Source organism: Cetorhinus maximus, chromosome 4 (genome assembly GCF_964194155.1).
Source record: "Cetorhinus maximus chromosome 4, sCetMax3.hap1.1, whole genome shotgun sequence".
Lineage (NCBI taxonomy): Eukaryota > Metazoa > Chordata > Chondrichthyes > Lamniformes > Cetorhinidae > Cetorhinus > Cetorhinus maximus.
In genome coordinates, this window is record NC_135882.1 from 86,485,531 (window position 1) to 86,503,591 (window position 18,061).

The following is an 18,061-nucleotide window of genomic DNA, read 5'->3' on the forward strand; positions in this document are numbered from 1 at the left end:
AGTAAGGTAATAACCCCAACCAAGACAATCATCATTCAGGACCTTTTCCCAATGCCAGACCAAAACTAACTGCCTGAAACCAAAACCAACATCCTAACCTGGAATGGTCCCAGTGTAAGCATGTCATGCTAATGTATTCACAAGCACCATAGAATCAAAATACTCTATGGTTTCATAAAATATACACTTTCAGAAAGTGTAAACCTATAATGGCCTCAAAATATGAAAATCCACACTTAAGATGTAGAATGGCTTTATAAAACCTAAATAAGGTATTTGGTAATAGCTGCACTAACAATCAATTTAAGATATTCAATCGAGCTTGTAACATTGCTCATTTACACTTCCTAGAAGCGATACACATCCATACACAGGAACCCGTTTCTCTGCAAACAAAAGGAATATGTTCAAGCCTTGCACCTTTTTTTGAGTTACCCAGGAGCTTGGAGAGCCTATAGCTCCCCATTGCTTCTCTATAGCAACACCTTGACCAATCAGAATTGATCTACCAACCAATGAGCACTCGTGTAGTATAAATTGTTGTAATCATTTGAAATGTCGAATGCTTGATTATTCCCGATGAGTCAAGACAAAAAGCTTTGGCAACATGTTTCTCTTTTCAGCAATAAATAAGGTACTAAAAAAAAAAAATCACTCCTACCCCAGTACAACTTCTAAAATAAATCCAAGATTTACAACCTGGCATGTTTATGAATTCAATTACCAAAGGTACAAATTTGGGATCAAGTGCATATGCATTTGGTTGGCTTCAAACAGTGTCTTGCAGAATCATCTGAACTTGCCATGCAGACACATAAGTAAAGGGAATTGGATCACGATCTGAAAAAGAAAAATTTGCAGGACTACAAGGGAAAAGGCAGAGGAGTGGTACTAGATGAATTATGGCTGGCTGTTAAAGGCCCCCTGAAATGGCCAGTTGTACCAAACTGTTACGACAAAGAACAAAACTGGACAGATCATCAAGCAGTTGGCATCAGATTCTTACATAATGATACTGTACTGCCAAGATCCAAGACAACTCCATCACCATCCCTGGGTGTGCCTGTCTCATCAGAAAGAGAGGCAGAGGTGGCAGCACAGAGAAAAGAGTCTTGGGAGCCCTCATCAATAACTTTGGACCCCACAAGTGTCATTGCATCAGATCAAACATGGGCAAGGAAATTCCATGCCAATTACCATCCATCATCCCTCACTCAGCTGATGAATCAGTACTCCTCCACGTTAAAACCGCTGGGAAGAAACAGAGGAGTAAGGTCATAAAATTCTCAAAACTATGCCCCCAGCACTTCATGGATGTCATCAGCAGCAGAATTCTATTCCACCAAAATCTGTAACCACACGGCCTGGCATATCCCCTTACTTTACCATTATCATAAAACCAAGGGACCAAATCTGATTCATTGGAGGAGAACATGCTGGGAGTAGCACCTAACAATCAAGTGCCAACCCAGTGAAGCTCCAAAACAGGACTACAAACATTCTAAACGGTGAAAACAACATACTACAGACAGAACTAAGCAATCCCATAACCAAAAGAGCAAATTCTCTGCAGTCCTGCCACATCCAGTTGTGAATGGTGGTGGGGAATTTAAAAAAATAACTGAAGGAGGTAGCTCCACTAACATCCCCATCCGAAATAATGGAATTCAACAAGACATGGGTGATGCATTTTAACCATCTTAAGCCAGAATGGCTGCGAGGGTGATCTAGTGTTCCAGAACAAAGCATGCCCCTAGCCAAGCCAATACAGCTACAACACTGGCACTTACCTGACAAAGTGGAAAATTTCCAAGGTATTTCCTATCCTTGAAAAGCAGGGCAAATACAATGTGACTACTTGTCACTGCACCAGCCTATTTTCAAAGTGATGGCTGAGGTTGTTAGACGTCAATCATCTCAGTTCCAGGACACCACTGTGGAGGTTCGTCGGGGCAGTGCCCTAGGCCCAACCATCTTCAGCTGCTTCATCAATGACCTTCACTCCATCATAAGGTCAGAGGTGGGGATGTTCACTGATGATGCACAATGTTCAGTACCATTCACGACTCCACAAATACTGAAGCAGTCCATGTCCAAGTGCAGCAAGACCTGGACAATATCCAGGCTTGGGTGGAAAGTAACATTTGCGCCACACTCAAGTGCCAGGCAATGACCATCTCCAACAAGAGAGAATCTAGCCATCGACCCTTGATATTCAATGGCATTACCATTGCTGAATCCCCCACTATCAACATCCTGGGGGGTTACCATTGACCAGAAACTGAACTGGACCAGCCATATAAATACTGTGGCTACAAGAGCAGATCAGAGGCTAGGTCAGGAGTTTGAGGGAATACTCTCCACTTGCCTGGATGGGTGTAGCTCCAACAACACTGAAGAAGCTTCACACCAGCCAGGACAAAGCAGCCCGCTTGACTGGCACCCCATCCAATAACATTCACTCCGTCCACCACCAACGCACAGTGGCAGCAGTGTGTTCCATCTACAAGATGCACTGTAGGAACTCACCAACATTCCTTAGACAGCACCTTCCAAACCGACGACCGCAACCATCTAGAAGGACAAGGGCAGCAGATAGATGGGACCACCACCACCTGGAAGGTCCCATTCAAGCCACTCACCATTCTGACTAGGAAAAATATTGCCATTCCTGTCACTTGGTCAAAATCTGGAATTCCCTCCCTAACAGCACTGTGGGTGTACCTACACCACATGGACTGCAGCAGTTCAAGAAGGCAGCTCACCACCACCTTCTCAAGGGCAATTGGGGATGGGCAATAAATGCTGGCCTAGCCAGCGTTGCCCACATTCCATGAATTAATTTTTAAAATGGAACAGTTTGTCAACAACACTATCAAATAACACTTACTGGAGTTCAATTTGGCTTCCACCAGGACTATTTGGTTCCAAACCTCATTATAGCCTTCATTCAAACATTGACAAGAGCTGCATTCCAGAGATGAAGTGAAAGTAACTGGATATCAAAGACAGCATTTGACTGAATTTGTCAAAGGTCCCTAGAAAACTGAAGTCAACAGGAATCGGGGGAAAACTCACCACTCTCTAGAATCATACCCTAGCACAAAGGAAAATGTTTGTGATTGTTAGAGGTCAATCATTTGAACCCCAAGACATCGCTACAGGAGTTCATCAGAGTAGTGTCCTGGCCCAATCAGCTTCAGTTGTTTCATTTACCTACCCTCACCATTAGGTCAGATATAGGGGTGCTCGGTGATGATTGAACAGCATTCAATTCCAGTTGCAACTCATCAGACAATGAAGCAGTGTATGTCCTAATGCACTATGAGCCAGACTACATTCAAGCTTGAGTTGATGTGTGGTATTAATGTCATTTACCACTTAATCTTGTAGCCACAGTAGAGACTAGGCACTCTGCAGCCAGTGTCTCACCTTCTGACTCCAAAAAGCCTACAAGTACCTACAAAGCACAAGTCAGAGGTCAGGCAGGGACATAGACAGGCTGGTGGAATGGATGGAGAAATGTCAGATGAAATTTAATGCAGAGAAGTGTGAGGTGTGTTAGGAAGAACAAGGCAAAGCAAAGGGTATAACTTGGATGCAAGATCAGGGACACGGGTACTCTTTTGAGAAACAAAATCAATAATTAAACTAAAAATCAATAAATCAGAGGGGGTAACAGCCCCTAGTGGGGCACTGTAACTAAAACAAAAACGTGAAAGGAAACTTACAAAATTAAATCAAAATGTCATTTCCAGGGATGGTGGGGGTGATGATGATGCACCCCAGCCCCCACGATGCCCACCGATCACAGATGGCCTCTAGTGTACCGGTGGACGCCACACGGTCCCTCTCCAGGGCCACCCGGCTGTGAACATAACTGCGGTAGAGGGGCAGACAGTCGGGCTAGATGACCACCTCAACCTCCTGATGCTTGGACCTGTTGATGGCCACCTTGGCCAGGCCCAGGAGCAGGCTTATGGGGAGGTCCTCCTCCCTCCCCAGCCCCCTCTGCACCAGTTGACTAAAGATCAGGAGCCTGGGGCTGAAGGGCAACCAAAAATTGAGGAGCAGCCCCCTCAAATAATCAAAAAAGAGCTGCAACCTCGAGCAATCTACGTACACGTGGAACACGGACTACCCTTGGCCACAGAAAACGCATGTGGCCTGGGAGTCTGAGTGTGCAGTCAGGTCCGAAGGACACGGGTGTGCACAAATTGTTGAGGATGACAGGGCAGGTTGAGGAAGTGGTTAAAAAGGCATGCAAGACCCTGGGCTTCAAAAATAAAAGGAGTAAAAAAAGCAATACGTTATGAAGAACCTTCATTAAACACTGGTCTCACCACAACAGGAATATTGTGTCTAATTCTGGACACAACTTTAGGAAGAATGTGAATGCATTAGAGAAAGGCATTGCAGAAAAGATTTATAGAACACTTCCAAGAAAGAGGGATTTCATGATATGGATAGATTGGAGAAGGCTGGGAGGATAGTTGATAAGAGATGATAATGTAGGTAGAGAGAAACAGTGCCATTGGCAGAGGGGGTCAAGAACCAAAGGACACCAATTTAAGGTGGGTGATTAGCAAAAGAACCAATGGCAACATGAGGAACATTTTTATGCAGCAAGTGGTTAGGATCTGGAATGTACTTTCTGATAGTATTGTAGATTCAGAATCAATCATGGCTTTCAAAAGGGAATTAGATAGGCAGCTGAGAGAAAAAAAATGGAGAAAAGATAAGGGAGTGGCATGTACATGACTGGCAAATGGCCTCTTTCTGTGCTGTGACCATTCTACAATGGCACACTCTCTACTTGCCTGGATGAGTGCAGCAACTCCAGCAGCACTTAAGTAACTCAACACCATATAGGATAAAGCAGCTAGCTTGATTGGCAACCCATCCACCACCAGGACAACAATGGCTGATGTGTGTACCATCTACAAGAGGCATCTGTGATAACATCTCTCAAACCCACAATTTTTATCACCCAGGAGGTCAAGGACAGTAGGCACATGAGAACACTACAAACTCTAAGTTCCTCTTGGAAACATATGGCCTTTCCTTCAACACTGCTCAGTCAAAATCTTGACACCACCGCCCCAACACCACTGTCGGTGTACCATCATCACATGGATTGTAGTCTTCAGGAACAGCTCACCATCATCGACTCAAGGGTAATTTGGGTTGGGCAATACGTGCTGCTGTTGCCAGGGGCCACCATAATCCATGAATGAGCCAAAATAAACGCAGAATGAAATCTGACACATATAAAACAGAGAAGAAATGTGTTTACTCATGTGTTGCATTACATTTAAGTAACTACATGGATGCTGTCCCACACATTACAGGGCTATATATTAAATAACTGCAAAATGAGAAAACATCCATACACAAACAACATGGCTACATTTTACAGGCTTGAAATGAATAGGTAGGCACAAAATAAATACTATTTGAAATATAGTTGCTAATTAATGAGCCAGGGAAAAGCATGCAGAGGGTGGCAGCAGGCAAGCCAGGGAAAGACGGGGGGGGCGGGCAAAAGGGGGGTGAAAGAAAGGAGGAAAGAGAAAGGGATGGAAATTAGAAGCTGATCAGCAAATAGGAGGGATAAAAATATTAAAAAAAGGAATGAGTCATTTATATGGCTTTCATGTTCTTAGCAGATCACAGTGAATTACTTATGAAGTGCAATCGCTAGATCAAAATCCTGGAACTCTCTCCCTAACAGCACTGTGGGTGTGCCTACACCACATGGACTGCAGTGGTTCAAGAAGGCAGCTCACCATCACCTTCTCAAGAGCAATTAGAGGTGGGCAATAAATGCTGGCCTAGCCAGTGATACCTACATCCCATGAATGAATTAAAAAAAAAACTTTTTTGGGGGGGTCATTACACCTATTTTAATTTTGCAAAGCAAGGTTGGCAAGCAGCAATGAGATAAGTGACTAGTCAATCTCTTCTGCATGTGCTGGTTGAGGGACAAAAGTTGTGCTTCTTTGCACTGGTATCACAGGGTCTTCTACATCCACTTCAACAGGCAAATAAGGCCCCAAGTTTAATGGTATCTGACAGGTTATTTCCTTTTAAGCTAAAAATGCAACGCCAATGGGAAAGAAACTTTCTTGCTACAATATGGACTACTTGTCAGCTTTGGCTCAGTGGTAGAACTCTCGAGTCAGAAGGTCATGGATTCATGCCCCACTCAAGAGACTTGAGCACATTATTGAAACCAGCTCTCCAGTGCAATACTGACGGAGTGCAACACTGTCAGAGGAGCCAACTTACAAATGAAAACAGAGGTCCCATCTGCCCTCTCAAACAGATGCAAAAGATACCATAAGAGTATGAAAGTTTTTCTCAGACCCCGGTAAACATTTATCCCTCAACCAACGTTATTAAACTTACCACTGTTTACCTAGCCATTTACCTTGATGATGTCAGTGAAACCTGTGCACACAAATTGGCTGCTGCTTTTCCATACATTACAACAGGGATTGTACTGCAGAAGTATTTAATTGGCTGTAAAGTGCTTTGGGATGTCCTGAGGTTATCAAGTTATCCCCTTTCATAAAGCAGCACTACAATCAACAGAAAACAACCACTATTTTAAATACACAATTAAAGACTCTAGACTATACAGAAAAATGTCTGCATACTGGATGAGTTTATTGCAACTTGACTGCTTTCTCAGCTTTAAGATAGCGTGCTTCTTGTAACAGTTCAGTCTAATAGATTTAATGCATACACAATGTTGCAATGAGTTGCAACATGGTCCAAATAATTGAAAGGGGTGATAGGTCCCTGTTCTGATCCACTCTGACGAAAGTCATGTTACATTAATACATCATAACATAAATATATTCAAAGATAACAGGAAAGGCAGTCAAGTCTGGAAAACCTGTTGACATCCCATTCAAAGTACAACATTAAATTACATTTCCAGCAATTGTCAGAAGAATGGTGTTACAGAACGACTGAAATTGTTTTCTACATTAAAATATAATGGAACACTATAAAGACCACAATTCAGGAGTTAAGTCTTTATTGACATAAAATTCAAATAGCAACCTTCACTGACTCAGTGTACTCTATGCTAGGGTGTCACACTATGCAGACTAGGAGGGCTCAGTTCAATCCCTGCTCTCTGATGAGTTAGCTGTCAACAAGTGCGGTCATCAGATGTTATATTTAGCTGTTCCAACAATTGCTGAGGGGTACAGTATAGGAAAAGCAAGAGAATGCAGCCAGGGATTCTGCTAATTGCTGTAGAGTGACCCCTCCTGGAAGAGATAGAGTGAGCTACAGATCAAGTTACAAGGCTCTCACAATCAAGTACTAGCATTTATTGCCTACTTTCACACATGAATGACAGACTAGAGCTTCAATGAAGATAAATTCACTGCTCAAAAGGAACTCAGCCACACAGACATCTTTTAAAATTTGGTTTCTGGGATTTGGATGGCACTGGCAACACATTAGCCATCCCTAGTTACCCCGAAAAAGTGTTGGAAAGCTCTCGTGTCGCATTTCCTTTGAAACTGAGTAGCTTGCTATGTCATTTTAGAACATTTAAGTTCCCCTGCCCTGAAGGGTATTAGGGAGCCAATTTGGCTTTTTTGACAACCCACCAGCTTTCATGGTGTCAGGCCACAAATTACCAGATTAAATTCAGTTCCACAATTTGCCATGGTGAGATCTGAACTCTCAACCTCTATGTTACTTAAGATTCCAGTATATAGCCCAGATCTGCTTTGCTCACAGACATCCAGGTGTGGATGCACTGGAACACTATCAGCCTTGGAAGTATTGTACATAAAAGGTGCAAAAAGGAAAAAAAACATCAGCCAGGGTTACCAATTCTGATCACTAACTTGCTATTGTGCTACAAGGACTGTGGAACTTTTAAGCAAAAACATGAACAGGCTTAGCTATAGTGCTGCCTGATGGTTGAATAGCCAATGTTCACTAAGCTCACAAGCGAGCCATCACTAATTAACCAAGGTACTGAATGGCAGACAAAGCTCTGTGGAACCATGTCCCAGTATGTCTAAACGAGGCTGAAAATTGTTGAGAGGCTGGGGTAATTCCGTCACAGGAAGGCAGCCAAAATTCATATTCCAGTTCAAATCACCACCTTTGGGCTAAGGTAGATAATGGGGAAGAAAAATAATGATAAATAGAGGAAATAGATTCCAACATTTAAGTCAAATATTAATTCATGTTTTTATATAGACAGAAAGGTAACAAATTAAAGTTGATGTTTTCTACAGATTGCTAGAGATTATAAGCACCTTTATCAAAGTTTGTCATTTCTCATTAGAATGTATGGGAAAAAGTTTAACAACTTGCATTTACATAATGCCTTTAATGTAATAAAACACCCCAAGGTATTTCACAGGAGCATTATATAGCAAAATTTGGCACTCAGCTACATAAAGCTATATTAGGGCAGAAGGCTAAAAGTTTGGTCAAACAGGTAGGTTTTAAGGAGCATCTTAAAAGGAGGAAAGAAGGGTTTAGTGAAGCAATTCCAGAGCTTGCGGCGGAGGCAGCTGAAGGGGCAGACACCAATGGTGCAGTAATTTAATTCAGGATGCTCAAGGGGTCAGAATTAGATTAGCGCACCAATCTTGGACGGTTGTGGGGCTGGAGCAGATTACAGAGATAGGGAGGTGTGAGGCCATGGAGGGATTTGAAAACAAGTCGAGGCATTGCTTGAGTAGGAGTTAAATTATTCAGAGTCCTAGCCTCCATGATTATTGATACTCTTTAAGCACATCCTGGAACTAAATTTTCATTTTTAAGTCAGCTACTACAATCGTTCATATTCCAAATAGAACACAAGACTAAACAAATGAAGTATACCTGAAACACCTAAGAGAAAGACCAATGGAAAAAAACTTCCAATGTTATAGCATCATAAACCTGTTTCTATTGCTTTTCTTACATACAGAATTCAGCTGAAATATTTAATGCATCATAACCAGGGATGCGCAAGTGTCGAAATTTTTTTATAACTTACTTCATTGTTATAATTGTGCAGTTATCCATAAAATATCCCCTCAATTTTATAATTTAAATTCAGCATTCCAACTTCCCAGATAGTTCCAAGCAAATACATGCTATAGTACTTAATCATCCTCACCAAGTTCAATTCAAAGTCCGTCATGGCAGCACAAACAAAAATGGCCTATCTTTCCGCCTCAAATCATTACACCTAGGGACCCCTAATGAAAGTGGACAAGCACAAACAGGATCTGGCTTAGCTTTGATGTCTCTAAGTGCTGAACTGGTTGCCCATACTGTCCAGGCTTGATACGAGAAAACAGTCATTTGACCAAGGCATGAAGGAGCCAGCATCATACCCCAGCATAACTCCAACAAAATTTAGGACAGGAATGGAGAAGTAAAAGGAAATAGGGTCAAAAAAGAAGTTATTAGGCCCTTTTTAAAGATGAAGGCAAAGGAGAAAGAGCTAGACAAGAATGTTGCTTGGGCTGTAGAACTTTTTATTACAGAAAATGCAAACATGCACTGTGAAAATCTGCACAATGTAACCATTTATACTGCCACCTTCAGGGTAGTAAATCCAGTATGCACACTCATGCAAAAAAGTATGAAACTTCATCAAAAGAATTGCCTTGCTCTAGAAAAAGAGTTTAATCTTCCAAATGAAATGGGGAATGTGGAGGTTGGGGCAGGTGGGAGGTTTTCCAAGAGCTCTGGCTTGTGGTACATAAAGGTCATATTTTTCATAACTAGGTATCACATCACCAGCTTATTCAATAAATGGCTGAACACCTAAAACACTAACTAACTAGGTTCAGATGCTCAGCGCAAGTTTAGCTAATAGATTTTAACCAGGTTAGAGCCAAGGAAGGAAAAACAAAAGGAAAATTTTTTTACTCAGGATTGTTATCCAGAAACTCTTGCTGGAAGCATATTTTTTGACACCAAGTAGGAACAGGTTTGATCTTGGCTGTATTGCCATCTCTGCCTCTTCCCCTTCCCCCACAGTCAAATAACGTGGCACTGTCAAAGTTCACACAAGACAAGTATTAGAAGGCAACTATTACCCATGAAGCTATATCTCTAAGGAATTGACACCTTTTCGGAGAGGACAAAAATAAAGTCTCACAGGAAGTACACAATTTTCCTGGTCTAGATATTTTCTATAGTATCTCAATTCCCACCCAAAGACTATAACTATATACCATATATATTTTACAACATACACTAAATAGTATGATCATGCAAGTGTGGTGCATTATTCATGTACAACTACAATTTGCTAAAAACATGCATCACACACGTCCTTAACAGATTTAAACGAATCAAAGTAGTTTTTTTTAAAATTATTCCCAAAGATAACTTACTTATATAGCACCTTCAATGAAATAAAACGTCCCACAGTAAAAAGGAAAAGAATTAAGGATAGTGACCAAAAGCAAAGGCAAAGTGGTAAGAAATCAAGACTGGTAAATTTAGAGTATTGCAAAGTGCAGAATGGAAACAGTCAGAGGTTCTGCAGCAAGAAGTAGAGAAAAATTAAATGAAAGATAGGCTTGCTTATATAGCCCTTTTCATGATCACCAGACATCTCAAATTGGTTTTACAGCCAATGAATAACTTTTAAAGTGTAGTCATCGTTGGAATGTATGAAAAGCGGTAGTCAATTGTGCACAGCAAGCTTCCATGATAATCTGTTTTTGTGATGTTGACTGAGGGATAAATATTGACCAGGAGACCAGGGACAACTCCCCTGCTCTTTTTTCAAAACTGTGTCATGAGATCTTTTACATCCACCAGGCAGATGGGACCTCAGTTTAACATCTCATCTGAAAGATGACACCTCAAACAGTGCCTTGCTCCCTCAGTACTATACTAGAATGTTAACCTTCATTTCTGTACTCAAGCCCTGGAGTGGAACTCAAACCTGGAAAATTGCACAAAGGAATTGGACACAGAAACACAGGGATGAATGAAGATATGGAGGTAGGAAGGGCAATGTTGTGTGATAATTTGTAGAGGATGACGAGGATATTAAAATCGATATGTAGACTGATAGAGATCCAGTAAAATCTGGACAGCAAAGAATTGGGATGAAAACTTAAATGTGGGATGGGATCCAAGAGACAAAGTTTAAAGACGTTGAATTTTATGCAGAGCAGAACTAAGGTTTCTAGCACAAAGAACATTGGGGTAATCAATTAGATGGTGATAAAAGTGTCAAAAGCAATTCAACAGCAGATGGGATGATGTAGTGGTCTTGGTGCTGTTTAATAACAAATACCAAGTTGTGCATAGTCAGGTTTAATCTGAGGAATCAACCAAAAACAAAGTAGTTAGGTGCTGCAGGAGATAGTTTTAGCTGGGTGCTGAGCAAGATGGCTTCAGTCTTGCTAAGGCTGAATAAGGTGGAGAAAATTCATCCACTTCTAGATCTTTATGTTGACCAAGTAGTCAACCAACACAATGATGGTTGAGGAGTCAAGATTGGTAGCAGCGAGGATAAACTGAATGTCATTGGCTTACATGAAAAAGCTGACCCTCATGCCTACTAAGGATAGATCCCTGGAGAACTTCAGGGATAATACAGGAGCAGGAAAATAGCATGGTCAACTGTGTCAAAGGCTGCAAAGAAGTCAGGGGCAACAAGGTAGGAGCTGGGAAAGCACTACAGCTTTTGGCAATAAAGGAGATAATCCATTTTCATACTTGTTACGTTGCCTCCAATTTCTGAAATTTCAGTTTTTATTTTATTCAAACGCTATACACACAATAAAGCAAACCAGAAGATCAAATTTGGGAAAACCTTTGATAGCCATCAACAAATGTGAATATTTCACAATTTTGTAACACTGTAAATTTGGAATATATACTTTTGTTGCTCAACTTGTCATTCTTATTGCCTTGCAACATTATTCCGGTGCTCCCGCAAAAATGTCATTAATTTTAATGCAGCTCTGCTTAGTTGTGGAGCAACAGAAAGACTATTGCTACATGTATTCCAAGTATTAAATGAACAGCAAATCAGTTGGGAATCCTCTATGTTCAAACACATTATAACTGAAGTCAAATAGATATTATCCTTTCTTTTAAAAGATAATCTTGCGCATCTAAACACAAGGCAGCCATAATTCCTGAAATTATATTTACATGAATAAGGCAAAGTGTTTCGAAATGTTTTTTTAAAAGCAAAATAAGCTTATCCCTCTGAAAAACGCCTTACCTCTTATTCATGGCATAGTTTCCCTATTTTTTATGATTACAAAGTAGATTTGGGGAAGGGTGCAGAATCAGTGTACCTGTATATGTATGTGTGTACGCGCATATGCATTTAACTAGTTACTTATAAATTCAAAAGTTGCCAATCTGAAAGTTCATGGAAGAAATTAAAGTTGGTGGGCACCTAGTTCGTCCTGATTAATAAACTAATAACTTCAATAGATCAGATTTGGAGATCACCAGTGAATTCCTTACTTTGTTTTCCTCCAACTTTTACCCATTTTAGAATTTACAGCACAGCAGCTAATAGTCTTTTACATTTAATCTCAGGACTTCCTGTTCACAAAGACAATTGAGAACCTACTCTGTCAAGTGCCTTAAAGGTTTACTGATAAGAACCCTCTAAGAGCTCTGCTTTTGAATTCTGCACATGATTTACTTACATAGTTAAAGTAAAAAACACTATCAAAATGTCACTTCAGTTTTCACTAAATTACTTTGTATATATCCATATAGCAGCTTTATATACACTTCAGTTTTTAGTAAGTAAACAACTGGTACACAGTTCTGCAGTGCAAAATTTGATACTTAAGCACGCAAGAATAAATCTCTGATCACTGTCTGAATCGGTAAAAATGTAGCATAAAATGGGTTATATTACTGGACTAGTAATCCAGAGGCCTAGACTAATGATCTGGAGACATGTGCTCAAATCTTACCACAGCAGTCAGGGAATTGAAATTCGTTAATTAAACAAAAATCTGGAATTTAAAAAAAAACTAGCATCAATAATTGTGACCATGAAGCTACCAGATTATCGTAAAATCCCATCTGGTACACTAATATCCTTCAGGAAAGGAAATCTGCTATCCTTAACCAATCTGGCCTATATGTGACACCAGATCCACAGCAATGTGGTTGACTCTTAACTGTTCTCTGAAATTGCCTAGCAAGCCGATACATTGTACTCAAAAAAGCATTTCACCACCATTTTCTCACAATTAGGAACAGGCAAGAAATACGTAATTCCCAGCTATGTCCATGGTATTTTTTTCTTTAAAACGCGTGTATGCAACTGAACGTGCTATTTTGTCTCATTTTGAACATTTATCTTAGGAATACATTTTTGTTACAATTCAAGGTTTCCAAAACACTATCATCTTCTACTTAGGCAGTCCCTCGGGACTAAGGATGACTTGATTCCACTCCATTTTATGGGTTCTGAAATGGTTGATCAGCTCAGTGTGTTATCTACAGACACTGCCAGATGCAGGGCAGGTGGTGCTTGAAGGGTTGGGTAGATGGGTTGGTTGGAGGTTTGTGTGCTCTCTCCAACCCCTCCCCTTCACCTCTGCACATTCCCAAAGTCTCTTGATGTGTTCAGTGTCTTCCTGAATTTGTCTTCTCCATTTTTGTCAGTCATAAGCCTGAGTTGGGAGATATGTTTGAACTCTTCAGGGATTCTTTGAGGACATTGCTAAAGCGTTTCCGCTGTCCTCCTGGGAGTCTCCATCCACGATTGAGCTCAGAGTAGAGCAGCTGCTTCAGGATTCTGGTGTCGGGCATATGAACAACACATCCCACCCAGCAGAGCTGTTTTGAATGATTAGTGCCTCGATGCTGGTCAAGTTGCCTTGGGAGATGATGCTGTTGGACTGCCTTTTTTGCAACCGGATTTGGAAGATCTTGCAAAGGCACTACTGGTGGTACTTCTCCAGTGCCATACAATTATGCCACATTAACAGATGATTGAAATCAGTAGTGTGAAGTAGATTGCCAACCCAGTCAGAACATAGTTCACTTTGCTGAAGGACACTTACAAAAAGCTTCGACAAGAAGCTGGCTCCCCATGTGTGGAAGCAGAATAGGAAGGAAGGTGAACATGTGCTGGTTATTAAAATGCTTAGTAACAGTAGTGTCAGTTGCCTGTAACTAAGCATCCCTGTACTGATCTGTGCACTAGTGTTAAAGCTCTACAAGGCATCTTATTAAAGTTAACATTCGAGAATGATTGAGAATACAAAATAAGCTACTCAAGCAGCAAAGCATCATGATCCATCCAAACTCAAAGCAGCTATTTTCTACATCTACAACTGATCTGACAATCTTAAAGAGAACCAGAGATTATCTAATGTAATTTATATCTTGAAGCTTTTACAAATATACAAATGCATACATGCATCATTAAATACTATTGGCATATTACAAATTTAGGTCATCTAACACGAGTGATGAGCAAAAAGTAATCTTTTCAAATCTAAATATCAGGCTTGCTCTTCAACATACTTGTAAAAGCTTTTTTTCCCGAAAAAATACAACTGCATATAAAGAAAAAATATAAACATACCATATCACCACTAACAAAAGATTGAGGGTCGATCCTATTTAAAACTTAAATGGCTGCTCGCACTACTCCGTTCTTTACAGCCAGAGGCATGCATCTATCTAGTCGTCAGATAACAAATTTCACTTAGTTAACTATATCTTATCCAATATTAGGATTAAGAATCGATTTGCACCTCGATTTCATAAATCCATCCTGTGGACTACACTACTGTATTCCACCTCCATAGCTGGAAGCGAGACCTCTACAGCCTTGCATGGTAGCTCGTTGTAAGGCAGGTAGATTTCTCAGAATCTTACCCATTCAATATGCTAGCTGCTTATTTACAATGCACTTAAAGTCACTTTTCCAAAACAGACATTTATTTTTTTTAAAAAATCAATTTTTATGGCCATTACACCACTACAGAAAAATGATTTTAATCCCCCCAAAAATGATCAAGATTCACTCGTTAAGACAACAGAAGAGGGGAAAAAACTTGGCGTAAGCAAAAGACGGGATAGCTTCAGTCTTTCTTATAATTACTGTCAATGACCGGAGTCAAATTAAGCTGCCATCTTAGGTTAAGAGCGATTCTTTGTGTACAGCCTGTCCAGAGAGAAAACGCTGACCAAACAAACGAAAGGGAGAGCTGCTGTTCTCCTCATGAGAAAAAAGTTAGTTTACTGAGAAACGTATGGAAATAGTTTGAAAATTCACTAACCATACAGTGGGTAACACAAATCTGATGGTTGACCTGCAAGTTTTTATTTTAAAAGTCTATGCGTATGTTCCCCCCACCCCCCCACCCCTCGAACAAAGAGGTTTACAATGTGTGAATGTGTGTGTCCTTGCCGCCGAAGACAACGACAAACATGGATGATTAAGCCTTGATGATGGTGGTTGGTGAAATGTTGGGCGAGTGCTTGAGTGCCGTGTGGGATCTTCCCCTCCCCTTAACATTCCCCATTGCCCCCTCCCCTTAACATTCCCCATTGCCCCCTTCACCTTGATTTTTTTTCTCCTTACACTTTCACAAATGCACGTGTTTTCTGTCCTCTCCTGAACTCGGTTTTGAAATATATGCACACACACACACACGCGCACACATTAAGATTTTTTTAAAGAAACAATCGGCTTATTTTGAAGACGGTGCAAATGAATGAATGAAAAAAGTCGATTTGCACAGTTCCATGTCTGGTTTTTGCTTTACAGAAGTGAAAAGTGACTAAAAGCCCAGCTTATCAACACACTCGATTCTGTTGCGAAAGACCAGAAGTCTTTCAGACCACGTTCTGCCCTATATCAAAAAGGAGAGATTAAAACCACCGGCTGGACCAAGACTGAGCGACAACTAACCAGGACTGAAACCGACCACAAAGAGAAGCGCCTTTTTAATCTCTGCCTTTTGGTGGTTGTTACTCAAATACGACTGGCAAAGGAAACAGTAACGGAAACATTAAACACGCCGTTTGAGCTTGAAGTTGAATATTCTCCCCCTCAAAAAGAGAAATAATTATTTGTAAACCGCTTCTCACCTTATCCCATCCCTCCTCAGCCCCTTTATTTATCACTCTCTTTGCCCCTTGGAGCCCTCTCCTTTCCCATTGCCTCCCCTGACCCTCAGAGCGGCAGCAAGCCGCCGCGGTGCGTGTGAGAAACTAGTTCAAACCATTCGAGTCCACTCCAATGACCTCAGGGAACCACCAAGTACCCAAACCACACACAGATAGACAAGCGAGAGACAGAGAGAGAGAGAGAGAGGAGAAACTTACACTAAACCCACAATCATAGCACACAAAATACAGGACAGGGCGCCGACACTCATTTATTACCTCAGAGAGAGAGACAGTAAACTCTCTGCTGGCTGTGATGAGGACAGCGCTGCTCTCTCTATTAATGAAATGTTAATGGCTGCTTTGCCAGCGGCAACGCACTCTCTAGTAGTGGTAGTTAGTGATCTCGCTGACCGCCTGCCCCCACCTCCTCCTCCCAGTCCTTTCATGTTTATTTACAGTCAAATTTCCTCTAACTCGACCCAAACGCCGACTCTCACACACTTCTCTCCGTACTTACTTTGTTGGTGTTCCTTTTTTTATTAAATTGTTTTTTCCTCACTCTTCTTTCGCTCTGGTGCGTTTCTAAATTTCGTTAATTAGAATTCTGTTTTGTTTTTTATTTTTTTAAAACAGTTTATTATAGATTTTTTTCCCCAGCGGCGCTTCACTCGTGTTTTATAGTTGTGATAATCTTCTCGCTCGCCGCCTGTCCTCACTCACTCACTCCTTTGTGTTATTTCTCTCTCACCAGAAGTTGGAGCCCAGGCTTCCCCCGCGCGTTCCCGCGGCTTCCCTCCCTCTCCGCGCGTTCCCGCGGCTTCCCTCCCTCTCCGCGCGTTCCCGCGGCTCCCCCACCCGCCGCCACCCCGCACGCTGCGTGCGCGCACCCGCCGTCCCGTTCCCGTGCTCAATAACTCACGTCAGTGAATTTAATTTGCATATTTCTATGCCGCCTCCGGATTGGACGTCCACCTCCCCCAACCGAGCACGCGGCCACGAACGCAAGGAAGCGGACCGAAAGGGATTTAAAAAAAAATTCAAACGCCAAGATTCTGAACTTTAACGGTGCGGCTTGTCCGCCGATCGTGGAAAGTGCTTTCGCTTCTTTTCTTTTCTGGTTCGAAAGTTTGAGACTTTTTTTTATCTTTCGGTTTTTCCGACGCAGGAAAGGGGGAATAAAAAGGAAATGTTGTCCTCTGACGTTTGCCAATGGGATGAACGGTTAGTAATGTGAAGGTTTGGAGGGGGAGGGGGATTTGACGCGAGCCTCTGATGGACCTGAGCCAATCGGCCTTGACGTCTGTTTACACGCACAAGGGCCCGGATTCTGCCAGCTCCGTTATCTTACGTAGGTGAGAGTCTGAGGGGGATCCTGACTGAGGTGCCGAAGAGAGCGTGTTATTACTAAGCCTAAACTACTGTCTAACCTTAATTAGATGAAAAGTTATAGACCATACCATTGCACTGGAATTAAAGCCATCTTAAAATTGCATATAATACCTTATAAATAATTTAATTTGAAACGGCTCCATTTTTGTGTAAATATCATTGTTTGCCTCAGCTACTGAATGACGCAAGTGAACAATAAAATGGACTCGCACCTCCCACGCGAGCAGCCTGAACCGCGGCACCAGCTTTTGTGTTGTGTCGGCAAGAGTCGCGGCACATTAAAGTGTTGAATTCAGTCAAACCAACAATTACTCACTTCTTGTATGTTTTAATTACGGTTAGGACCTATCCCCGTAGATACTAAATGTGCATGATCTAAGTGGCACCCAAGGGAAGTTTTGCCTTTAAATAAGTGTGGACTGCACATTTTCACCATCCGCCAATGCTGCCTTCTTCCGTGGATAGCCCTGCAACAACCGACGCAGAATCGGTTTCACATTCAGCTCCTTGACGTAAGTTAACAAGTCACAAGGTGCAATAACCTTTTGTGGAGCAG

At 41.5% G+C, this 18,061-nt stretch overlaps 1 protein-coding gene across 1 annotated transcript in view; it reads right to left on the bottom strand.

Annotated features, from left to right (window-relative positions):
* Window positions 1-16,921, bottom strand: part of chd7 (chromodomain helicase DNA binding protein 7) — a 277,990-nt gene extending 261,069 nt beyond the window's left edge. Inside the window, exon 1 of the mRNA XM_078540439.1 lies at window positions 16,634-16,921. The gene's annotated coding sequence lies outside the window, so the exon portion shown is untranslated. The remainder of the gene's footprint in view (window positions 1-16,633) is intronic.
* Between the last annotated feature and the right edge of the window lie 1,140 nt (window positions 16,922-18,061).